Source organism: Aedes albopictus, chromosome 2 (genome assembly GCF_035046485.1).
Source record: "Aedes albopictus strain Foshan chromosome 2, AalbF5, whole genome shotgun sequence".
Lineage (NCBI taxonomy): Eukaryota > Metazoa > Arthropoda > Insecta > Diptera > Culicidae > Aedes > Aedes albopictus.
This window is the reverse complement of record NC_085137.1, coordinates 434,907,650-434,932,752: the sequence shown is the minus strand read 5'-3', so window position 1 is coordinate 434,932,752 and position 25,103 is coordinate 434,907,650. Positions and strand designations below refer to the sequence as shown.

The 25,103-nt window shown below is 41.4% G+C and overlaps 1 protein-coding gene and 1 long non-coding RNA gene across 8 annotated transcripts in view; both read right to left on the bottom strand.

Annotated features, from left to right (window-relative positions):
* The window catches only part of LOC115254554 (tyrosine-protein kinase Src42A), a 487,102-nt gene that overhangs the window by 85,168 nt on the left and 376,831 nt on the right, over positions 1 to 25,103 (bottom strand). The gene's annotated exons all lie outside the window — the stretch shown is intronic.
* LOC134288533 (uncharacterized) lies at positions 19,581 to 25,075 on the bottom strand. The gene is made up of 2 exons (XR_009997998.1): positions 22,150 to 25,075; positions 19,581 to 22,049 (listed from the first exon to the last, which is right to left on the bottom strand). It is a non-coding gene; the product is annotated as an uncharacterized LOC134288533 (long non-coding RNA).

Genomic DNA, 25,103 nt, shown 5'->3' with positions numbered 1-25,103 from the left:
TACCGTCGTTGGGGATGAGAATGGGCCAAAAATACATACTTCCACATTCATTAATCAATTACTTTTGCTTCCTTGCATGGAAAAGTCCTTTGATTACTGGAATGTGATCTCTGGAGTTCGTCAATTTTCCTTAAAACTACAAGTGTATGAAAATTAACCCATTCTCACCCCTTCGATGGGGTGAGGATAGGTCAAGGGAACCGAATTTGTTCCGCATTGGCAACAAAGCAGGTTAATAAAGTTCTGGTCAAGGTTGATATTACTTACCAATAATATATTATATGATGAAAATGAGTTTGAGATTCTAATAAGTATCAATCCACCTGAAAGTGTAATGTTTCATCGAACCTTAAAAGTGACATTTTAAAAAGGCCTTATTTTCAACGTTTTTTCGATGATTTATCAAAAAATAACCGATAGCTCTAAAAACCTAAGTTTTTGACAGGAACTGCTGGCAACTACGAGGATGACACCATAATTTTTTTGATTCGATATTCGCAATATTTGGTGAGATATTTCAGATAATGTCTTGACCCAATCTCGTCCCCCTGACCCATTGTCACCCCCAACGGCGGTAGCCAGTAATTTTTTTATGTCTTTATTTATGTGATTTTCAGCCCGAGGCTGGTTCATCTCAGAGGTAGCCAGTAAGATCATCAGTAACATTTCCATCTTTTAATCCTAGACTAGAGGATTTCAGATCGTGCAACACGGTGCATTTGGTGCATCGCGATGCCTTACAAAGAGCATTGCGACAGTTCTCTGTAGTTTTGAACATTGTTAGGGTGGCCCACACTTATATGAAAAACAAAAATTTCGAAAAATGCCAAGTCTTACCTCCTCAATAAGTAGTTTTGGACTCCCAGAAGCTACGTTCAAAATTTGAGCAAAATCGGTTGAGCCTAAGGGGGCGCTCAAATCGCTTGAAGTTTGTATGGGAAAACTTGGCCAAATGTATGCAGGAATTTTAAGTTTTCGAATTTTGCCGCTAGGTGGCGCTGTAAGCGTTCAATAATCAAACCCCTTGGTATTTTTGTAGGTGACTATATGCCAAAGAACTTTGTCGAAGACCGCGAAGTGATCCGACGGCTGTAAAAAAAGTTATACCCTGGGCAAAGTGAGGCAAAGTATTGAGATTTCATTATTGATATTATTCTTTTACATGTCCTATTGGAAAAACAACAATAAAGTTTATCCTCACTTTACCTAGGGTATAACTTTTTTCACAGACGTTGGATCACGTTGCGGTCTTCGACAAAGTTGTTTGACATATAGTCACCTACAAAACTACCAAAGGGTTTGATTGTTGAACGCTTACAGCGCCACCTAGCGGCAAAATTCGAAAACTTGAAATTCCTGCATACATTTGGCCAAGTTTTCCCATACAAACTTCAAGCGTTTTGAGCGCCCCTTAGGCTCAACCGATTTTGCTCAAATTTTGAACGTAGCTTCTGGGAGTCCAAAACTACTTATTGAGGAGGTAAGACTTGGCATTTTTCGAAATTTTTGTTTTTCATATAAGTGTGGGCCACCTTATGTACAAGTTTGATGAAAAATACTTAATAAATCAATCCACTAACCTGGTGTGATGGTTATAACACTTGACTATCACGCCGAGGACCTGGGATCGAATCGCACTCCCAACAAACTCGCAAAATGTGAGTTCTTCCTTCGGAAGGGAAGTAAATTGATTGATTGATTTGTCTTTATTAAAGAGACTTTTAGCCCTTGGCTGGTTCGTCTCTAGGGAAGCGAAGTGTGGGTCCCGAGATGAACTAGCCTAGGGCTAAAAATCTCGTTAATGAAGATAAACAAAAATCCACTAACAACGTGAGTAGACAATAGCAATGTCGTTTGAATATTGTATCTAAAATATTTAGGTACACCTTGAAGCATCTCTGAGGCAACAATTTTGGGATCATTGACAAAATTTATAGTAAAAACCATAAAGAATTTTCAAAAAATTGCGATGAAAATCTAGAGGGTCTAGTCAGATAGCATAGCATAGCATAGCATAGCCGACCGTACACATCCTGGGGTGGCTGTCGATAGAGACGTTTAATGCGCCAGAAAAGTTGCCTGGGACTTGACAAACCTTTCATTGAACGACCTCTTTGTTCGACACCTGGCCAAGTCCTTACGATCAGCGGGGATGGGGAGGAAATGTTGATTAGATATCTACTCAGAATATGTCCAAGAACTTGGGCCACTTCATAGATATCTGGAGTTGGAAGTTGGATGGGGTTTTATGGGATGCTTCCCTTGGCGAGAAAGCATTTATGTAATGCATTTCTTTATATGAAAAGTATGTATTATACACATTTACCTGATTACACCAGATAGAATGAAATAAACAATGAAAAAAATCGTTCGATCTTACCGAATACAAGGATTTGAATGGGGCCCATGCATCCATCTCGTACACTGGTTGACACAGATCCGGACCCCAAACTGCAACAGCTGGAAAACATCCGTTTTGAAGGCAGCATCGCTCCGCTTTTACTGTGTCCACCATCCAAATTTTTGAGACAAACAGATTTAGAGTTCTATCAGCCGAATTTGATTCAAAGCGCTGACAGGGAACAAGCTAAAAACACGGCACGTGAAAACTTTTCACCAAGGGCCTAGTCAGATATGATTAAAATTCTAATAAAAATATCAATAATGTTGAAAGCTATCTTCGAGAAATTTCCATGAATCTCAAAATGAATCTTTCGAATAATTTATTAAACATTAAGTTTACCTATGATTATTTTGGGGATATTCCTCAGATTTTTGATTAAATTAATCAGAGTTTGAGATGAATACAAAAAATACATATTTATCAGAAGCTATTCAAAAATCCTGGAACTATAAATACTAATAATCGTACAAGTAGTCTGCCTGCTGATTCATACGAGAATTAGCTATCAATATGTCGACTCCAGAGGCACGTTCTACTTCATATGGAAATGTTATGCCAGAAATCCACTGAAAATTTGCTATTAGGCAGGCACATATTCATTCACCAAAAACCAGGTTCTGACTTCGTTAAAAATTCGCAAAGCATCTAATCGAAAATGTTCTAAAATAGTCAGTGATGGTTGTGCAACTGTAAAAAATATCAAAAACACGAGTCAAAAAGTGGGCTTCGTGGCCGTGTGGTTAGCGGTGTATTGTAAGTCACGGAGTGTGCGTTCAATTCCCACTGTAGTCGGAGAAAACCTTTCGCCAAATGAAAAATTCTTCGTTGAGCAACTGGGTGTCGTATGCTTTGTCCATTGTCTAGTGTAAGTTAGCTCTGGCTGAAGATAGTGTGTATTATCTTTTAAAAAATCAGATGGTAATTGTTTACAAACCGCGAATTCCTAGTGTTATTTACTTCCAAGTGCACCGCGAGACAAAAGGTGTGCAAACCACAGTCATAGGCTATTCTTCCTTGTTTTACCATTAAGGAATTAGTTGGCGTTGGAACTGGCAATATGTTATAAGAGATTTTTCCTACTTTAAATCATAAACTGTTCTTTAGAGGTACACTGATGTGAATAACAGTAGTGGCATGATCGCTTAAGTTCATAGTATCGTGTTCATAATTCAGCGTTCGGTCAAACGGCTTTCGGCCATATGACCCGGAACTATGTCAACATATTTTTAACATTTCAAAGAATGCCGAAAAGTACTTGTTCAAGGTTGGGATAACTTTGTTAGCGTGAGTGAAATGTAAGAGGATATGCGACGTAATTACAAAAAAAACATCACATTTTGACTTGAAGCCTAATAGATTTTTGTAAAGCAATTTTCTAAACAAATTTACAGTTGTGGAGGAATCATTCATTTGCAATCAGTTACATTCACTTGCTATTAATTCGCTTCAGAAAAATCACAGCAAAAATCATTGTATGGAACACTTTTTCATTTTTGTTATACCTGAAACTTTGCAGAACAATGTACTAGCGTAGAATCGATAATTAAGTCTACAGGAGGCAGCAAACGCAACTCTCCACGGCGTGGATGTAACTTACATTCACCGCGTGGAGAGTTGCCTTTACACAAGGGGACGGCAACCTATTTTTTCACTATGGAGTTTGACAGATTGGATTGTGCCTCCTTACGTTAAGCATAAATTTATGCTCCAGCCAAAATATTCACCAACACAGTCGTGAAATTTGAATGTTTACTTTTTTACGAGGGATATTGGTGCAAAACGCTTGCATCACATTAGATCTCATAAAAGTATTGATCGTTGAAAAGAAGCATATTTGATAATTTTCAATTTGAGAGTGTCGATGTTTAGGTAAAGTTCCTACAGAGAGTGGGAATTGTTTGTGAAAAGACACACAACACCTCTTTTCGCAAACATTTTTCGCCAAAGTGCGTTTTTCCTTATTTTCTCCCACTGCTGTATTGAGTGAACGTTGGTATTAGTGAGCTCGGGTCGCGCATGATAAGCGGCAACAAAATCAGATCACCATAGCATCCCCGTGCCTTTACAGCTTGCTCACGACTTTGGTGTGCGTGTGCGACCCTAATGTTATTCGACAAACTTTCAGATAAAACTACAAGGTTAATTTCATCCATACATTATTTTTTGATAGCATGTTTCTGAACTGAGATACATAGTAGCAAGTGAATGTAACTCTTTGCAAATGAATGATCCCATCCCTGTTGTCAACTGCTCAATGGAATATGTGAGAGCATGTCAAAATGTAAATAGAAGAAGTAGGTTAAAACTAAAAAAAACCCTCAGAATTGGGATGTGAGCATGATTGGATGACTTCCCCGTTAGAGGCACTGCAGATTCCCAAACATTTGGTCCATCCGAATCGGATACCAGTACCCGTAGAATTAAACGGTCCTATAGACGCTGGTTACCAGCGAAGGTCTTCAGTTGGTCGAGGAGAAATCGGTCCAAGCGACAGTCTTTCCCTTGGAGGATTTTCCACCAGTCAACGATGTGGTCGACTCTAGTGAATTTTTCCCCTGATCCACAAAGCGACCAGCCGAGGATTTCCGCCTCAGAAGAGGTCGATAACGTTGACGAAATCCAGTGAGGACACCGACAAGAGAACTTGTCGACCGATTACAGATTGTCGAAGTGTGCTGAACCCACATCGAGCAAAGTACGTGTGACGAAGGAAGATGTCACCTTTGAATCCTACACCGAAGCTCGGAACATGAGATGAATGACTAGAAGAACGCCGATGAATAAGTGTAACCAAATCAACGACATCTTTCAGAAAGTAGAGGATGACCCGGAGAGGATGACGCCATCTACTAGAAGAAACAGTAGTTGCACTACCAAGAGTACGCCGCAGCTCACCGAAAAATGCTGGAAGCAACATCGCCATCGAAGTTAAAGCAGCAGGACGAAGTGTAAATATCCTTGCTTTGATATGGTGCATACCGAATCCATCGATCGGGTCGAACGGCATCCCATGAAGGTAAATGTCACTGGAGCTCCTGCAATTGAAACCGGTAGCCCTCACATAATCGTCGTCAATACAAAAGGAATCACAAAATTCTGTTGCAGCTGATGATCAACACGTTGGCGGTCTGGAGTACCACAGGGCATCGAAATTGAGACGATGTCTGATTTATTTTTGACAAAGATCATCACGGCCCCACTGGACGAGCAGACACTTCAGGTGTTGGAAAGGACCAAGGAGCACGGTAAGCTGCTTCTGACTTCGACCAAACAATCAAGTTTCTTCAGAGCGAATGTCAGGTGTTGGAGAGATTCCAGAATCGTCACCAAACGCCTATCACGAAGGAAGCACATTGCAAGCCGGCCAACGTCAAGTTAGCAAGCTAGAAGGTGTACGTTACAACTCTGAACCTAAGCAACACAAATGTCATATAAAAGTCACGACAACGTGGTAGTATAGAATTAATTTGACATAACTCTTATATGACGTGTTTCAATGGGAAAAGCAAGTCCCAGTGTTGTCTGCTATGGGATGAGGATCATGGACACATCGAGTGTCCCCCATTCATCAAGTGGACAACAGCGTAACACGTAGACAAAGTAAAGGGGTTGAATCTGTGCTTCAACTGCCTGAGTCTCTGACATTGATCCAGCAAGTGTGCATCAAAACCTGTTCGGATGCAGAAGACAAGCCCAACTCCAGTGAACAACAGGCTTCGCCAGTACAAGAACTTTCCCGGCCATCGTCAATCACGGCACTTCCAAACAACCAACCGCTATATGAAGGTACATTTGATACTTTTTTGCGCGGGTCGGGTTTTTACTATAACTCAGTAAATTTTGAAGCGATATTCATGAAATTTTGTACACATAAAGGCACGATTAATACTATCCGTGTACGAGAAATGAGGATCCATAGGTCCAAATTTGAGTGAGTTACAGCCGTGTGTTTCTGGTTCCCTGATAAGTTTCATTCCTAAGCATATGGCAGACCGTCTGGCGGTGCAAAGGACGCTGGCACTTGTATCAGTAACAGTAGTTGGTGCAGCAAGGACAGGCGCTCTAGAGAAGTGGCAGTGGCAGTCGAATGCCTTGCGATCCCCAAGATAATCGGAGTAATATCCAAGACCTAGCGAAGTGGCCGATTCCGACTTCCGTCCGTGTTGCTGGCTGATCGCGAGTTCAATACGCTTGGCCAAATTGACATGCTGCTCAGCGTATTCCATTTCCTGCGATTACTCAAATCGAAAATAAACCAGACTTCAAAAGGGCTTGCCGCGGATCTACAAGAGATGCAGCTTGGCTAGGTGGCCACTGAAGACGTCGAGGAGCAACAGAGCGACAAACAGGGTTACATCGTTACTGCCAAACCGCTACTTCTGAAACCGGGAAAAGGTTTCGGGAAGTTGAGGAAATCAACGATGTAACAACATTCGGACCAGGAACAATGCGAGAAGACGTTTCTGGCTACTTATCATCGAGACGACACTGGCAGGTACGTTGTGTCACCGCCTTCCGTGCATGTCTTCCTTAATTGAGAGATAACCGAGACCTTGAAAGGCGGATGAAGAAGGGTCCAACTCTGAAACTCCAGTATGGGAAGTTCCCCAAGCAACATGCAATTCATATAAGAGTTACGGCAGCGCAGATTTTGGTTGTTCAGTAGTAAATTCAACGTTATTCTAGCGTTATGTTAGAACAACGTCAAATTAACTTCTATACAACCAAAACTTGCGCTGTAGTAACTCTTATATGACATTCGTGTTACTTGGGTCATGGAAGGACTTTGAAGCCCTGCTCGAAACTACCTCTGGTACTGCATGCCCACCATGCAGTACTTCATGCGTCCAACTCTGGTACAATGCTCCGCTTGATGATCGATGCATCAATGAAGACTGCACCATATGACGTCGCTCTGAACCAAGCGCTTCTTCGTCAACCTAGTTCGGTTCCAGAAGCATTCTGTTGGGTTTCCCGCTGATATATTGAACGATCTTTTGACGAACTGAATCAGCTATGGCTGCGCTTCCTCGCGGCAAAGTTTTTTGTCGATATCTTACCCATCGTGGCAAACATCATACGAGAAGATTGCTATGTCGACGACATACGAGCTGATCCAGTAGCTGACGCCACCGAATGCCAGACCCAGCTCATTGAAATACTGAACTACGCTGACTTTCTTGTCTATAAATGGAGCTCCAACTCTCTGGAACTGCTACACGACATTCCTGGAGTTTATCGTAAGAAGCTGGTGAATCTCAGTGACGGCTGCGAGGGAGTCTGACCCGAGGTTTAACCTGGAGTCTGCAGCGGGATGAGTTTGCATTCATCATGAGCTAACATCCAACTAAAACTAAACGGTATCTGCTCTTCGAACCGATTGACCTCTTATGCCCAGTTATTATCATGGTTTAGACCATTATGCAGAGGATTTGGTTTGAAGGAGTCCCGTGGGATACGGTTGTATACCATTTCGCCGAAAACTATTTCGCGGAATTTTTTTTCGCGGTGTAACATTTCGCGAAATGAACCATTTCGCCGAATACCATCTCGCGGAATGACTTTTCGCGGAATGTACTGTTTCGCGGAATATCATTACGCGGAATTTAATATTTTGTAAATAATAATAGAACGACATATTATTTTCTCTGCTGAACTTTATTGGCCCCGTCAGAGATTCATGCGCAATCATAATCACCATAGCTCTGTGATTGTACTCATTGATTTTAAATCTGATACCTTTCTGAATAAAAAATTTCCTTCTTTGATTCGTACTGTTCTCAAAAATGCTGAAAATCAGGCTAAAGGCCATTAGGCCAAATGGCATTAGGTCAAATGGAAATAAGACCGAATGGACATTAGGCGTAATAATCAATAAGCAATCTTTGTCACATAGATTGTACTTTCAAGGGCTTATATTGCTAACTCCATCAGAGATTCTTCCTTCTTTCAAATAAGGCTTTCTTTCCAGTAACTGTATAGTTTGGCTATCGAATTGCTAAATTTTCCATCATTCATCTTATTTTTATCAAAGGCTGTTCGAGTGTTGTGAGATTTATGGCGATGAAATTGATAAATATAGATTTCACCTTCTTTTGATAATAGGCTGTTCTTTCAAGTTACACTGTAGAAAACTTTGGCTGGCGACCAAACTGCAAATCAAATGAAGATTTTTTCTTCTATCAATAAATGGGCTGTTCCTTAGAGTAAGACTGTTAGTGAGTTTTTAGGTAGCCGGGCTGCTGACCCTACCTTTAGAGATTTATCCTTCTCTAAATCAAGGACTTCTTTATTTTGAGTTGCACTGTTATGTTGTTATTGGTGATGTACTGCTAACTCTGTAGGAGAATTGTCCTTATTTTTCAATGTGCTCTCCTTTCAAAAAACACTTGCTGGTGACCAAACTGATATCTTCATCTAAGATTTTTCCTACTTCTAGAAATAAATTGTTTACTTATAAGTTGCAGTGCTACAGTGTTGTTTGGTTATCCAGCAACTAACTGAATCTTATCAGATTTTTCTTTATTACAATAATAGGCATATCTTTCGATCAAATTGTTCTAACATCTACTCAGCCCAGTGATTAATCGGCCTCATGTCAATTTTAGCAAAATGACCCAGCATCAAAATTTTGAAACTGAACCTGCTTCTCAGCTTCCACATGTCCGCTCTTATTTATTAAAATGATGCTGCAACCATGTAAACCATTTGTGAACCATATGACTCTTGAGTCAAGTAACACTCCTTTGTGGAGCGGATCTGGTGTGATGGTTAGAACACTTGACTATCACGCCGAGAACCTGGGATCGAATCCCACTCCCGACAAACTCGCAAAATGTGAGTTCTTTCCATCGGAAGGGAAGTAAAGCGTGGGTCCCGAGATGAACTAGCCCAGGGCTAAAAATCTCGTTAATACAGATAAAAAGAAAACACTCCTTAGTGGTAACTTTCTCAGCTTTCTCTTCTTTTTAATTTTCTAATTAGATTATACTGTTATATTCTCATTTTTGTATCACAGGTTTTTTCATCTATCAATTATACGCTGTTTTTTTTACAGATATGCTGTTAATTTTAACCTTTCAGGACGCGCGCCATCAAACAGCTAAAACTGCACCATACGACGAGCGAGGTTTTTTGGTAGTGTACTTTTTCAACGGCGCGCGTCTTGAAGGGTTAATCAGATATTTGTCCTTCTTCTAATCAAAGACTGTTCTTTCATAAATATAATGCATTTAACTGATATTAGAATAACAACTGCTAATTTACTGCTTTCATACATAGGCTGTTCTTTCAAAGTATACCTTTGCAGAAATTGAATTGTTGATATGAAACATTCTATATTCCATTCGCTGTTTTGAATTTTGAATCTTGAATCTTAGCATGATGTAGGCTCTCGATTAGTTAAATTCTTCTGTCTTATCCGCGAAACGGTACATACCACCAAATGGTTTTCTGTAAAATGGTGCATTCCGCGAAATGGTTCATTCCGCCAAATGTCATACCGCGAAATGTTACACTGCGAAAAGGAATTCCGCGAAATGGTTTTCGGCGAAATGTTATACAATCGTGGGATACATCACAGCAAGGTGACATTCATTCTACAGGAATGGCAACAGTTTCGAATCTCTCTTCAGCGAAGCACTCAAATGTTTGATGATGGTAAACATCAATGAGAGTATATTACAGGTGGGGAAGAAGAAGAGATGGCTATGTATTAGTAAGGAAAGAAAAATGTAAACACAAATAGTGACGTCACGCGTTCTTATGGGAGCTCACTTTGCTTGTAGTAGTGACATGTTTTGCACCAGACACGGATCTTACGCACACGAAGTATCTTCTTCCCCACCTCTATTAGACTCTCATTGGATAAACATGGATTTAACCTTACAAGCCGCGCGCCATCAAGTAGCTGAAACTGCACCACGCTCGCGCTGTATACGACGAGTGAGGTTTTTTTGGTAGTGTTGTACTTTTCACAACGGCGAGTCCTGAAATCCTGATCCACAAATGGAATTCAAAAATGTACAAAAAGATACTCAACCCTTTGTGAAATTTGACGAAAAGGACTAATAAATCTAAAATGCGTGCCAGAGAAAGAGAAAGGGATCGTGAAGCAAAGGGTATGCAAGAGGAATGAAGGTCAAGGGGTAAGTGAGTTAGGGTAGGCGAAGAATCAAATGTTTTATATGCATTAACGAGACGTTTAACCCATAATTTGTTCATTTCAGGACCCACACATTTCCCTTCCTCATGTAAATTTGTATATCATTTGCTAGATTGATCCGAGTTGCAGCAACGCGTAACCTTCCAGCGACTAGGTCTCCCTACCATCTTTGTATTTTCTTTGAAGTTTAAATTATTTTTATCTGATCGCATCCAAACAATTTATGCAGCGAAAAATATCCTTCCCATATTATGTTTACCCTTTCAATCAAGGTGAAAAAGCGGATATAATACCAATTTACTCTGCATTGGCAGGTATGACTGTGCCAAATAAGTTAACGTTGTTTTGCTACTGCTACCTCCATCACCAATCGCCGGGTTCCAACATATCGCAGATGATGGATAACGTGTCGGCCGATCGTGGTGGTGTCGGTCAAAGAAAGGTGCGGGTTTCACTTTTATGACCGTACCTGGGTGTCAGGGCCAAGCCACCTGTAACCGACGTCGTGTCGCCATCCGGCAATAAGTGTATCAAAATCGTGCCATGATCGCGGCTGTCGCGCAAGCACATCGATCGCAAACTCTTGCTGATAGTATCCCAAAGGAGTTTAGGATCGATTGGGACCCTCGTGTGGCGCCCATTTTGGGACGTTTGATTTAGAAATTATTCGAAATCGACGATCGATGATATTTAATTGGCACCCTTCAAGCTTTTCCGCGTAGGGTAAGGTGGGGTTTAACTTCGAAGTGGTAAACACACTGATATAAAGGAACGTTGACGGTCCGATTGCTGGTCTTGCTCTACGTTACCCTAATGATTAGGGTAACGTAAATGTCATTCGTGGACGGTCATGACTAAAGTGTAATTTCAAGAAATACATAAAGTGTCAATCCATTGTGACAGAGAATCGACCAGCAGCTTGTTGAACAAAGACGACGACGACGACGGACGACAGACATCACTAGTGGTCAGTCAGTCACATAAGAGATGATCTTGACAGCTACCAATGTACACTGACACCTCGTATCACCCGGATAAACCCGGACTGATCGCACGATGATGCGATGGGAGGGATTCGCAATAAAACGGGTTTCCGTGGCCGAAGCAGATTTGCACAGGGCCAGTAGCAATCCAGGCAACATAAACCAGATGACTATTATTTTTGCATTAGCTTCGAAACGAAAGGTCTTTCTTCCGACAACGACGTCGTCCGTGACGACGACGACGAACTCTTTTCTAACGCCCCGTTGGCGATGGTAATGATGGCAAACGAAGGTCGGTAACGGCGAGTGGTGGGAGCGGCCTTTGGTTATTCAACCGTGAAAAATTGTGTCCCGAGAGTGCGATCCATATATAGGCCATCTGGAGCACGAATTCAGGGCAGAGAATCGAGTGGAGGCATCATCAACGTCGACTACCGCGACGACCTCGAGGTGTTTTGTGTCAGGCCAAAGGAGGACGTCTTTCGGCATCTGTGTCAAGTGACTGGAGGAAGGGTTACTGACCTATATGTTGCGGTGGCGGAAATTGCGAGATGATGCGAAAAAGATTTCGCTTTGATTGAAATCGGGCTCGATCGATGGGGAACGTTTATCAGTCTTCTGATTGGCCCTGGAATGGGATTGGTGAAATTTACGAGAGAAATGTCTTCAAGTCATGACTAAACAATGATTTCACAAAAAAGCGAGTTTGAGTGATCAAAAAATACACTCTGAACACGATGTGTTACGTTTTGACAGGTAATCATGATTCCATTATCCAAAATCATGAACTGAAGTCAAGAATCACGTGTTTATAGCTTCAACTGCAACCTTGACAAAACAAAACAAAAACTGTAACAAACGAGGGGTTGAGAATCTAATCCCTTTCCCCTGGACAGAATCGGTGTTATATAAAACATATGGGCTGAGAATGAGCTGAAAATCAGTATACGCTGTTGCAGAAGTCATTGTAACCATTCATGATGCCTGTTAGCCTGTCATGGGTCTCCTGTTAGCCTAGTGGTTAAGGCTATGAATCGTCAATCCGGAGACGCCGGGTTAGATTACCGGCGCAATTTTCTCGACTTTCTGGGGATAGTGTAGCATTGTCCTTGCCTCACAATATACAAATTCATGCAATAGCAGGCAAAGAAAGCCCTTCAATTAATAACTGTGGAAGTGCTCAAAGAACACTAAGTTAAAGAGAGGCATGTCAAGTTCCAGAGAGTCATAAAGAAGAAGAAAACGAAGAAGATTCATGATGAACGTCACGATTTTATGCTGAAACTAATTTGTATTTTGCATGCTTTTTGCGTCATGACAATGCAAACCCATGCCCCAGATCTATCTATATATATAAAAATGAGTTTGAAGTTCCTTTGAGGCAACAAAACTCAAGAACGGCTGAACCGATCAGCATGACTCTTGAACGGTTCGGTTCGTATTCGTGGTGGCTGTGTTTATATGTGCAAAAAGCTACGAAAATCAACTAGAAAAGTAAGAATATTGATAAAATACTGATTTTGTATGAACTGGGAAATAAATCAACACGATCGAAATGAAACCAATCTAGAGTGCCGTGTTATTTTGAACTCAACAGTTGTCAAACCACCACAAGACGGCAAGACGAAGTTTGCCGGGACAGCTAGTTCATGATAAAAAAGTCATGAAGTCATAAAACTGAGTATTTCATGATATCATGAGCATACTTCATGATATCATTAGCATTAGCATTAGCATACTTCATGATATCTATCATGACGAGATAAACATTTTTCATGACCAATAAAACCCGTTTCCATTAAAAGGGTCATGATTGCCAACAGCTTTATGGCAAAGTTATTCCCGTTTTCATGACTCACTCATTTAGCTCTCTTCGTTTTTCGAATGTTTTGGCACAGTATCTAAATTAAGTCCCGTTGAAAAAGTAGAAAGTGAAATTACTAGCCGCTGGGCTCATCTTAACAAAAACTTAATTGAATAAACAGCTCCCACCGAGTAACAATACTGGAAATCAAATTAGCAATGAGAACTACCCAGCATTTTAAAAATTCCACGCCCAGTCAGAACTTTAACGAGCTGTCAAATTAGCACAAATTGAACCTGTCAAGCGGCATTATCCGACGACGACGACGCCACCATACATACTACCTTCGCTAATTTCCCGGTGAGTAGTCGTGAATCAATAATCTTCGGTCTTCTACGCTGATCTGAGCTTGAGGGGCTGTTCGAGTCCGTATGAAGTTGATCATCAATATCAACTTCTTTTCTCGATCAGCCTAGATAGCTGTGTAGTGTCGGTAGCGATTGTCTCAATTGGCTAAGAATAACACTACGGACCGCCTGTTCCGGTGGTAAGAATCCACCAACAGGTGACCCCTAATTCATGGTGTGATGCGGCTTTATGCTTACCGTGCCTAGGAATGAATGGCTAGGGGGGTCTAATAAAAACCTAACCGCTAACGGAGCCTGTGGAGTACCAGGGCGCCCTCCACAGTATGTAGCCCTTACTGCGCTAACCGGAGCAATGGTGCAGTGGACCTTGTGTTTCTCCGAGACAATCAGCTGCCCTTCTTTAGTCTCACTTGAGGCTAAATAAGGGCAGGATTATGAAGATGTTGTTAATTAGTTTAAATTTTCACCTATATGGTTTCGCATGCGATTACACAGTGTATTCTGTGTATCCTCGCCTTTGGCGTTTTCCAATCGATACCGATTTGGTTTTATTGTTGCTGTTCTTTGTTGTGCTGTTGTTGCGAAGAGTTTAATCTTACCTAGTTTGGGTAGTGGCTACGGTTAGGATAGCTCAGATCAATCTTCAGCATAAAAGAACAGCAACGATCAATCTTTGCAGACTTATGCAAAATGGTACAGCCCAAGTGGCCTTGGTACAAGAACCTTACTTTCGTAAGGGAAATTTCTATCTAGGAAACCTTGTGAACCCGGTGTTTGCCACTTTCAATAAACATGAAATGGCAAACTCGCGTGTCATGCCTCGAGCCTGTGTGCTTGTCAACAACGCAATAGTTGCTACACTCATCTCTGAACTAACCACCAGAGATGTATGTGCTATCACAATTGATGTATCTGTTGGAAACCTCAACAGGAAATACGTCTATTGTTCTGTGTATTTACCACATGATGAACCATCCCCTACGGATGCTTTCAAACAAGTCATCGCATACTGCACTTCAAAAGGCCTTCCGCTAATTGTTGGCAGTGATGCTAATGCTCACCATATCATCTGGGGCAGCTCAGACATTAACTTGAGAGGCTCCAGTTTGATGGAGTACTTAAGTAGTACAGATCTTGCATTACTTAACATAGGCAACCGCCCAACCTTCATGGTATCTGCTAGAGATGAAGTGTTAGATATAACGCTTTGCTCTAGCAGAATTAGTCACGAGCTGACCAATTGGCATGTGTCAGATGAAGAATCTTTATCTGACCATCGCTATATCTTTTTTGAACATTTAAATGTTACTTCGCAGACATTGCGTTTCAGGAATCCTCGGTCAACTAACTGGGATCTTTATACTGATTTGGTTGCAGCCAAATTTCATGGATATTCACCATCCATTGACACTCCAAGTGATTTAGATGATGCCGTTGATACTACAACGACCTTCATCATGGAAGCTTTTGAAGAAGCATGCCCTCTACGGTCTGTGAAGATCACAAGAGGAACCCCTTGGTGGAACTCTGATCTGGCGAAACTCAGGAAACAATGTAGAAAGAGTTGGAACAGACGACGTTCGGCTGGTTCGGAGGCTTTCAGGTCGGCTCGCAAGGCCTACAGGAAAGCTCTCCGGTCTGCTGAACGATCCGGCTGGAAAAACCTTTGTACAAATGTTTCCAGCTTGAGTGAAATCAGTAGGTTAAACAAAATCCTTGCGAAATCTAAGGATTTCCGGGTGAACGAACTTCGTTTGCCAAATGGCGATCTGACTTCCTCTGATGAGGAAGTTCTGGAATGCTTATTCAGCACACACTCCCCTGTGTGGATATTACATCTTCGGATGATCCTGATGTCTTTTCTTGTAGTTATGATTCTTTAGCTTCGGCTCGGAGTATTGTAACTATAGAATCGATTGAGTGGGCTCTTAATAGCTTTGCTCCTTTCAAATCTCCTGGGGCAGATGGGATTTATCCTATTTTGCTTCAGAAGGGATTTGATTATTTCAAACATGTTTTGAAAAAACTACTTGTTTGCAGTTTTGCTACAGGGTATATTCCCAAATCCTGGAGGGATATTACTGTAAAGTTTATTCCGAAAGTGGGTCGTGCGTCGTATGAAGAAGCAAAGAGTTTCAGACCTATCAGTTTGACCTCTTTTCTTCTGAAATGCTTAGAACGCATTGTGGATCATCACATCCGTGATGTTCATCTGGCCAACGTGCCTCTTCATGTGAACCAACATGCCTACCAATCTGGTAAGTCCACTGTGACTCTTTTACACAAGGTTGTTTACGATATCGAGAAAGCATTCGCTCAAAAGCAATCTTGTTTGGGTGTTTTCTTAGATATCGAGGGTGCCTTTGACAACGTGCCTTTCGATGCCATATTGGAAGCCGCACGGAGTCATGGTATATCTCCAATGATTTCCAATTGGATTCACCAAATGCTCAAAAACCGATATCTCTTCTCGACATTGCGTCTAGCAGGGATTAGGAAATTGAGTGTTTGTGGATGCCCCCAAGGGGGAGTCTTATCACCGCTTTTGTGGAATCTCGTAGCAGATACGCTCTTGAGGCAACTCAATAATAGCGGTTTTCCTACTTACGGTTTTGCCGACGACTACCTAACATTGTTAGTTGGTATGTGCATCAGCACCCTTTTCGACCTGATGCAAAACGCCCTTCAGGTAGTTGAGGGTTGGTGTCGCCAATATGGCCTTTCGGTTAATCCGAGTAAAACATCTATTGTTCTTTTCACGGAAAGGCGAAACCGTAATGGCGTTCGACCTTTGCGTCTCTTTGATTCTGAAATCGATGTGACTGAACAGGTAAAGTACGTTGGAGTCATTCTTGATTCCAAGCTTTCCTGGACACCTCACATTGAGTTCAGAATCAAGAAAGCTTGTATGGCCTTCGGGCAATGCCGGCGTACTTTTGGTACAACTTGGGGTCTAAAACCCAAGTATATCAAATGGATTTACACAACTGTGGTTCGGCCAATATTGGCTTATGGATGTCTTGTGTGGTGGCAAAAGGGTGAAGAGAGAACGGTCCAATCAAAATTAGGCCATCTCCAAAGGATGTGCTTAATGGCGATGTCTGGAGCGTTCTCTTCAACTCCCACGGCAGCGCTCGAAGTTCTCTTTGACGTTGCCCCACTACACATTCATCTCAAACAAGAAGCACTTTCTTGCACTTACCGGTTACGGGTACTCGGTCTACTAGAGGAAACTCCTGTGAACCGCACATCAACACACACCTCGTTGTTTTCACTTTTGGTGAATTGGGACAAAATTGTCCTTGCTCCAAGTGATCTTACAATTGCTTGTAATTTTCCATATAGGACATTTTCCACGAAATTCCCTTCCCGGGAAGAGTGGACATCTGGTTATCTGGAGAGAAGTATTTCAGACGGCATCGTATGTTACACTGATGGCTCCCTTCTCGGAGGTCGAGCAGGTGCTGGTGTTTATTCTCGTGAGCTAAGGCTGTATCAGTCTTACTCACTTGGTAGACACTGCACCGTTTTTCAGGCCGAAATCTTTGCTCTTATGTGCGGAGTGCAATCAGCACTTCAGCAGCACGTAATGGGCAAAGTAATATACTTCTGTGCAGATAGCCAGGCTGCTATTAAAGCACTTGCTTCGGCCAACTCCAGGTCGAAGATAGTTATCGCTTGTCGAACTCAAATCGAGGAGCTGAATTCAGCAAACGCTGTTTACCTTCTATGGGTACCTGGTCATTCTTCCATCGCTGGAAATGAATTGGCTGATGAGTTAGCTCGCTCTGGAGCATCACATGACTTCATTGGCCCTGAGCCAGCTATTCCGATATCGGAGTGTTGGATTAAGCTTCAGATTCACACCTGGGCTGTCACTCAACACAGACAATATTGGAATAGTTTGGAGTCATGTCGTCAAACCAAATTGTATAGTGCTGAGCCATCTCTACGGGTGGCGAAGTATCTAACTAATCTGTCTAAGCAGAATTGCAGTATGCTGGTCAAAGCATTGACTGGCCACTGCCGACTCAGCTATCACATGGCGAATATTCAGCAAGCTGATTCATTTGCCTGTGATAGCTGTGAATCCGATTATGGAACTTCGTATCATTTGATATGTAACTGTCCAGTTTTCGCGCAACTGCGTTTCCGAGTATTCGGTAAACACTTATTAAGTGAAACGGACTTCAGAAACCTGAATCTTCAGGATATTCTGTTGTTCTTAACCCGCTGTGGTAAAGAGCTATAGGCTCTCTTTCGCTTTATGCGTTATTACAGTGCCCTTTTCAGGGCGCTGTTTGAACCCACTGTGGTACGCTTGTGCGTTAGTACCCTCTTCCAGGGTATTTTTCCTATTTCCCTACCTGTCCCTATCCCCATCCAAATCCTTTTTCCTTCCTTTTCCCTCAGGTAGATGATGAAATAGGCTGTTATTTTGGCGATGGCACAAATGTCCCAAATGGAGGATAACGTGCCTCTGGAGCCGGCCTTCTGATACCTGATACCTGATACGCCACCATACATACTACCTTCGCTAATTTCCCGGTGAGTAGTCGTGAATCAATAATCTTCGGTCTTCTACGCTGATCTGAGCTTGAGCTAGAGACGCCGTCCTAGAGACGTGCAAACTTACCTGCGGGAGAAAGAGAGAAAAAGAAACAAATTAGTGTTCAGTTAACAGTGTATGGCGGTTTATCATCACAATGCCGCACGGCCAATCAAAATAATCGCTTTATAATGAGTAAGCAGATTAATTTCGCGCAACACGGACACACAAACATACACACATACGGCTACCGGAGATGGCTTCGGATCTCAACACGATGGCGACAACGGTGGATTTTGATTTCGCGATAAAAAGAAAAAAATATGATTAAGGGAGATACAGTACTGGACACTAATCAGCACACTTTGGTCGATTTTCTTACAAAATGGTCATGTCTGGAGCTGTGAATTCCAATTGATAGTTCATCAATCGATTCAAAATGATTGGATATATAGTGAATAATTTTTAATTGATCATGTCAAAATATAAGGACATATACATTTTGTAAAAAAAAATAAACACCAAACAAGTTAAATTTTCAGTTTTTATTACTTATAAAATGCTAGTAACAAATATGTTCTAATATTCTTTTGAGTCGCACAACGCTCATGATTCGAAAACAAGCAGTCAATAGCTGCTAAAATATGTAATAAAAATTTTGAAAGATGTTTTTTCGTAATTGGACTTTTTTTTTCATGCATAGGAATGTAATAGGGTGACATTGGGTATTATCGGCAGGTTTGTTCTCTTCGTCATGGAGGATTTTCGTCAGCCAAATTACCTGAAACTTGGCCATATAATTCACATTGGTTGGGAAGGATTTGAGGCCAATTCTGAGTTCAATAGGTTTTAAAAAACCCCCAAGACGAAGAGAACAAAACGGCCGAAAATAGGTAATTTCCACTACGCAATTTACTTATTACAAATTGTTCAATAGCTGGTATTTACTCCTCCACATTTGAGCAACTTTTACGATGGGAAAGTCAACCAAATCGTATGCATTTCTGCTAACTACTGTAAAGTTTTTTCGTAAACTTAACAATTTTTGCATTCTTGTTTCTTTTTTTTGTAAAATGAACTTTTTTTTATTTTTTTATTTTTGTTCACATAGAAATTCTATAAGTGTTAATCATTTCTTTCAGTAGCTGGTATTCATTTCTTCATATTATAGTAATGTATACAAGAGACGTAACATTGCTAATTTCTGTAGATTCGATGTTTTTTTTTTGTAGATTGGACAATTTATTTTTTTTTATTTTTATTTTTTTTTTGACTGGAAACACTTTAATATGTATGATTAGTCAACTCTTTTAAAACCTGGTGTTCATTCTTCCACATTTCAGCAATTTGTATAATAGTCGATCAATACCGGACGCAATTTTATTAACTACTGTAGACTTAAAGTTCCTTTTTTCGTACATTTGATTTTTTTTTTGTAAAAATGTTGTAATATTTTTGGTCATTTGATTCAAAAGCTTATATTGAGCAGATTTGAGCAATTTGTATGAAAGCCGACCAATACGTACGCTATTTCGCTTATTGCTGTGGATTCATAGATAGTTTTGTAAATTGGATATTTTGTTCATAGAAATACAGGCATACCTCGATAGTACGTACACCATCGCTTCGTTTAGTGTACGTACTATCGAAACGTACGTACTATCGAGGCAATATTTTTTATCACAAATATCATTTAAAAATCAAGCAATATTATGTTTAAAATGCCAGGATTGCTGGAAAATAACATAAGGCCCTAGGGTTCATTTATAAAGTACGTGATTTAACTTCTTTAGGCTCCATCCTTTGTTCGAAAAATCTCTTACGGCTCTGGTTATGCTTCGTAGAGGTATCTCGTCTTTGAGAAGTAACATTGGTTTTATTAGAGTAATATTTTAGTACAATCCAATCTGGTCTAGATATATTGGAAGTGATCTAGATCAGTTGTATCTTCTTTATGATTTTCGTGATATTTTGAATACAACTTCTGAGCATTGTCATACTCTAAAACGTTTCAAAATGTATTAATTTTGAACGCTTTAGGGCAACTCTTGGCTTTTTTAGTTTATTTTTATATGATCTATCGTCTGAGGAGCTGGGAAGTGGAATTCGCTTCCATCTCGTACCTGATCCCAATATCTCATTTTCAAAATGCTGGCATTTCGTCAATTTCCATCCATTTTTTTTGAAGTCGCCCTCAATCGATCATAATTTGGTGCAAGTTTATTACACCCAAGTGGCCATGCAATATCGGGAACCATTCTGGAGATATTCCGGATTGTACTGGGGTCAGGGGGGGGGGGGAGATTGCCGAAATGCCTAAAAGTGATTATTTCCTGTGTTATTGTGTTTAAACCATTGATTTTCAGCGGAATTTTTATTGTGAACAATTAAACACAACTTCGATAACCAGATTTGAAGTTGGCCCATCCGGATCACCATGACAGGTTCCATGGGGGCCTCATTGGGGACATTTCTGGTTTTCATCCAAAGCATAACAAGCGACATATCAAACTTCATGATTTCGAATGACTCAGTCAGAAACGATACCCTGAAGTTTGCATCAACTAATATGACCACCCCAGAACATCTACAACAGGTTCCACGGCAGTGTCATCACCCAGGTAACCACTAAGCATTTGAATAAGCCGTGTATCAGCCCGTATTATGCATTTAAACTGCTTGCTGCCCTACATAAGCAGTTCGAATGCATAACTGCCTTGAGTTAGCATAAGCTGTGCTGCTCAAAAGCTTTTGGCTGTTAATTAGCATTTCAACTGCTTGAAGTGTTTTCACTTGCGAGCAATCAGAATGCTTTTCAACTGCTCTTTAAATGCTAGGAGCAAAAAGGTTGGGAGATATGTTACGCATTTGGCAACACATTTTGTCTCTCTCTTACAGAGCCTATGCTTCTGTTTACAAATTTGTGCATCTTTTTTGTTTCTTCATTTTCCCCTACTCATCCAAAAGCACCAAAGAAAACATTACTGCAGCTGGATTGGATTGGGAACTTGTCCATCAAAAAATCACCAATTATTTATCATTTCGTCGGAAAATGTGTGCCGAATAGGTGGATGCTTTGGTGGATCATAGGATTGTTTGAAAGAGGGAAGAAAGAATCATATTCCACAGATATTTGAAAGAAGGGATCATAATGCTCTACCACAATGAAATATCTCAATGAAAACAAGTTTTGGATGTTGAAGCTTGTTAATTCTTATGCCCCTAACTTCTGGTCACGGCCTCGGAAGTCGTGTGGGGTGGGCTACATCCGCCTCTTTATCACAGGGTCGGCTATTCTCGAGAGGCTAATCAAGGGCTCAATGAAAGTCTACACGCGCTAATTACTCTTAACCAGGTTTTATTTTAGAATTACTCACTAAGTTGTGTGTGTGGGTGTGGTGTGCGCTGTACGGTGGGCCGGCCGGCGGTTACTGATGCTGCTGGGGAACTGCGGGTCGCTCCTCGATGGGGGTGTTACCAGCTGGAGCTGACAAGGCCTGGCTTGGCCTCGGTAAAGTGGGATTGGCGTCACTTTCGAAGGTCGGCGGGGGTTCTCCAGGGCAGATTTCACGTCGGGAATTGCCTTCGTCCGACGGTTGGGTCGATACACCTCTGGCCTCGATTCAAGACGTACTCGAGGTCAGAATACCTTGACCGTAGGGCCACGGTCGGCTATCGTTCGCCCGGACTCAGCTTCCGGACTTCTTGGCGGGACTTGGTCCGCTATGGCGAAACTTGGCTTGGATGTAAAACGTGCGAGCCAAGCGCTACTGGGTCCTAGGTGCACAAAAGGGTTTAAGGGTTATGTTTACTGCGTGATTCAGCTACTGGGTCATGATTAGTTTTAGATGCTCGTCTCTGGGAATAGTTAGCATACCTGATTCGTTGTATATATCGGGTACGCACTGTACTCAAAACTCTTTCCTTGATCCGGTATAATTGTGGGCACCGTAAAGGTTTGCTCAAACTTTGCTAGGCGACTTTCAGCTAATAATCACGTCCACTAACTTTGGCGTTTTCTATCGGAAAGAGACCGAGTCTGATTCTCATTGTACCCAGTAGCCTACCCTTTTCATGCGATTTTCCCTTTTTAGCTCCTTTTCTGCCGTCCTTTTTCCAACTCGCGACAATCTTTCGAACAGGTTCCCCTGCAGCAGTTTTTATAGTGTTCTGTGTTGTGTTCGAAATGTGTTTTACAAATTTTGTTCTAGGTTTTATCTAACAATCGGTTTTTAATTAATTTATATATTTATTTAAGTGTGCATGCTTCATATATTTTTTTAAACTAGGTAACTTTCTAATTTCAGGGCAATATTGGTGTATAATATAAATAACATGAATTTAAAAACAGACAACAAATATCTTTAACTGTCAATTCAAATATTCTTTCGAACATATATCTAGCCACGGCAGTTTAGATAAGTACATTTATGCCCAACGGTAACACTACCTCATCTCCCCCCTCTAAAATTAATCAAAACAAGGTTTTGATTAATTTTTCACTTGTTGAATTCATTTAGAGTCATCCCAGGATTGAGTCGCAACTTTAATGCTCTCGAATATTCACAAAAATCAACCTAAATTACGTCTTATTAACAAACAGTCGCCTTGCTTCAATAGAAGGACTTTTGTTAACGCAATCTTAAATTCGCGAAATGGTTATTCAATCTCATCCTCTTCCAATGTCCGAAACCTAGATTGTTTCGAGGAAGAGCTAAATCTTTTCTTTATATCAAAACGAAATCTCCTGATGGTTGGATTTTCGAATGTTGATCTTGCCGAAATCTTTTTTTTTGTGTTTTCAGAGCTAGATAGTGGGTGGTAAGAGGTGGTAAGTGGTTTCTTATTTTCATCATTTGAAAAGGCAGGGCAGATCACTGGATCCGTAGCTACTGCGCATCGCGATCTAGAAATTTTTCATTTGTTGTTGTTTATCGCTGATCGGTCAAATTTCCCTGTCGCTTCTGCTTCTTCAACTAACGATTGACTATTATTATTCTATTGTTTGACAAAAAGAGACAACTATAAAGATAGACGGTACTTTCAAAACAGCAAGACATTCTTAACTCATCAGATTCGCTTTTTCACTTACACAATATTTGCTATACAACTCACAATAGGCGATGATCATCATATCAACAAGGGACGCGTACGCAAACTCACGAAGACTCTATACAATTTTGGACTTAATCAACAAATTACATTGGAACTAGACATCTAAAATAGCAGAGAAGCTGGACAAACTCCTAATTATCATCGGGGATACCAGGCTTCAGATCAGCCGAAGAAAAAACGCCAAGGTTCTTGCCTTGCTCATCAATTAGCTCATAGGAGCTCGTGCCTCGACGAGATATAATAGTGCATGGCGTATAAGCTGGACCTAATTTTGCATTATAGGCTTCTCCAGCCACAGATTGAGCGAAATTTCGCTTATAAACATTCTGTCCCACCTGATACACGGGAGCAGGCTTTCGGAACCGAAGATTATAAGCTCTGGAACTTTTCTCATGGGCTTTGGCTAAGTTTTTGCTGACAATGTTTTGGATTTGCTGGTCCACTTTTAATTTTCTTTCCACTCTTTCAGCTTCGAAAATATCAGAAGTATCGGGATCACGACGGTGCTCCGCACCGCTGGAAACAATTTCATGCCCGAATACAATCATATACGGTGTCAGACCAGTGGATGAATGTGTGGTGTTATTTAGTGTGTGTTCCACCTCTGAGATTTTCGTGTCCCACATACGCTGATCAGCCTTTACGTATGTTCGGATGCACGAGTTAATACTCCGGTTCAAGCGCTCGACCGGATTGGCCTGGCTGTGATGCCGAGAGTTCGTCCAGTGCTTTACTTGATACCGGGTTAAAAAATCTTTGAACGTGTTGCTCAAAAAGCTCGTTGCGTTGTCGCTTATCAGGATCTCCGGAACAGAAAAGCGGCGGAACCATTGTTCCTCGAGTATCTTGATTACAAGATCTGCTGAGATTTTTCTCACCGGGACTAAAACCGTCCATTTTGAAAAAAACGTCTAATAAAACTAACAGGTGGGTATGGCCAGTTTTTGATCTTGGCAGCGATTGGATGAAATCAATCGCCAGCATTTGGAAAGGCTTCGTAGCCAGTCGTTGGTTTCCCATGACTGGATGCTGGGAGATTGTAGTGGGCTTGTACTCTTTACAGGCTCGGCACCGTTCAACATATTTCCGTATGGAGGTGGCCATCTTCGGCCAAAAGTATCTCGTGCGGATTCGGTCCAGCAACTTTTCGTAGCCTATGTGGAATCCTTCGTCGTGCTCTTTTCGGAGAATCTCTTCTCGCGACTTCTCCGGAACACAGAGCTTCCATTCAAAACGGAAATCAAGAACTTCGGTCTTACTCGGCACAAACTTGTACAGTTTCCCCCCTTCCACTTTGTAATCAACGTGCTCATCAGGAGCAGAGATAACTTTTTCATACTGAGAGGAGTACCATGCGTCTCCTTCTTCTAGAGAGGCGATCTCCATCGAACGCGAGAGCGCGTCCGGGATAACATTGTCCTTCCCCCTTCGGTGTCGAATTTCAAAATCATTTCCCTGCAGCTCGATGCTCCATCGGCTAAGACGCGACGAAGTACGCCACTTCCCATTCATAATATGGGTTAGTGCAGAGGCGTCGGTTATAACGACAAACCGTGTACCTTCGACATAGGGACGAAATTTGTTAATTGCGGTCAGAACCGCTAGACCTTCTTTCTCGGAGGCTGCGTAAGCTTGTTGTGCCGGAGAGAGTTTTTGCGAGAAATACGCAACAACTTTCTCTCCGCACTCATGCTGTTGAGTGAGGATTGCGGCAAT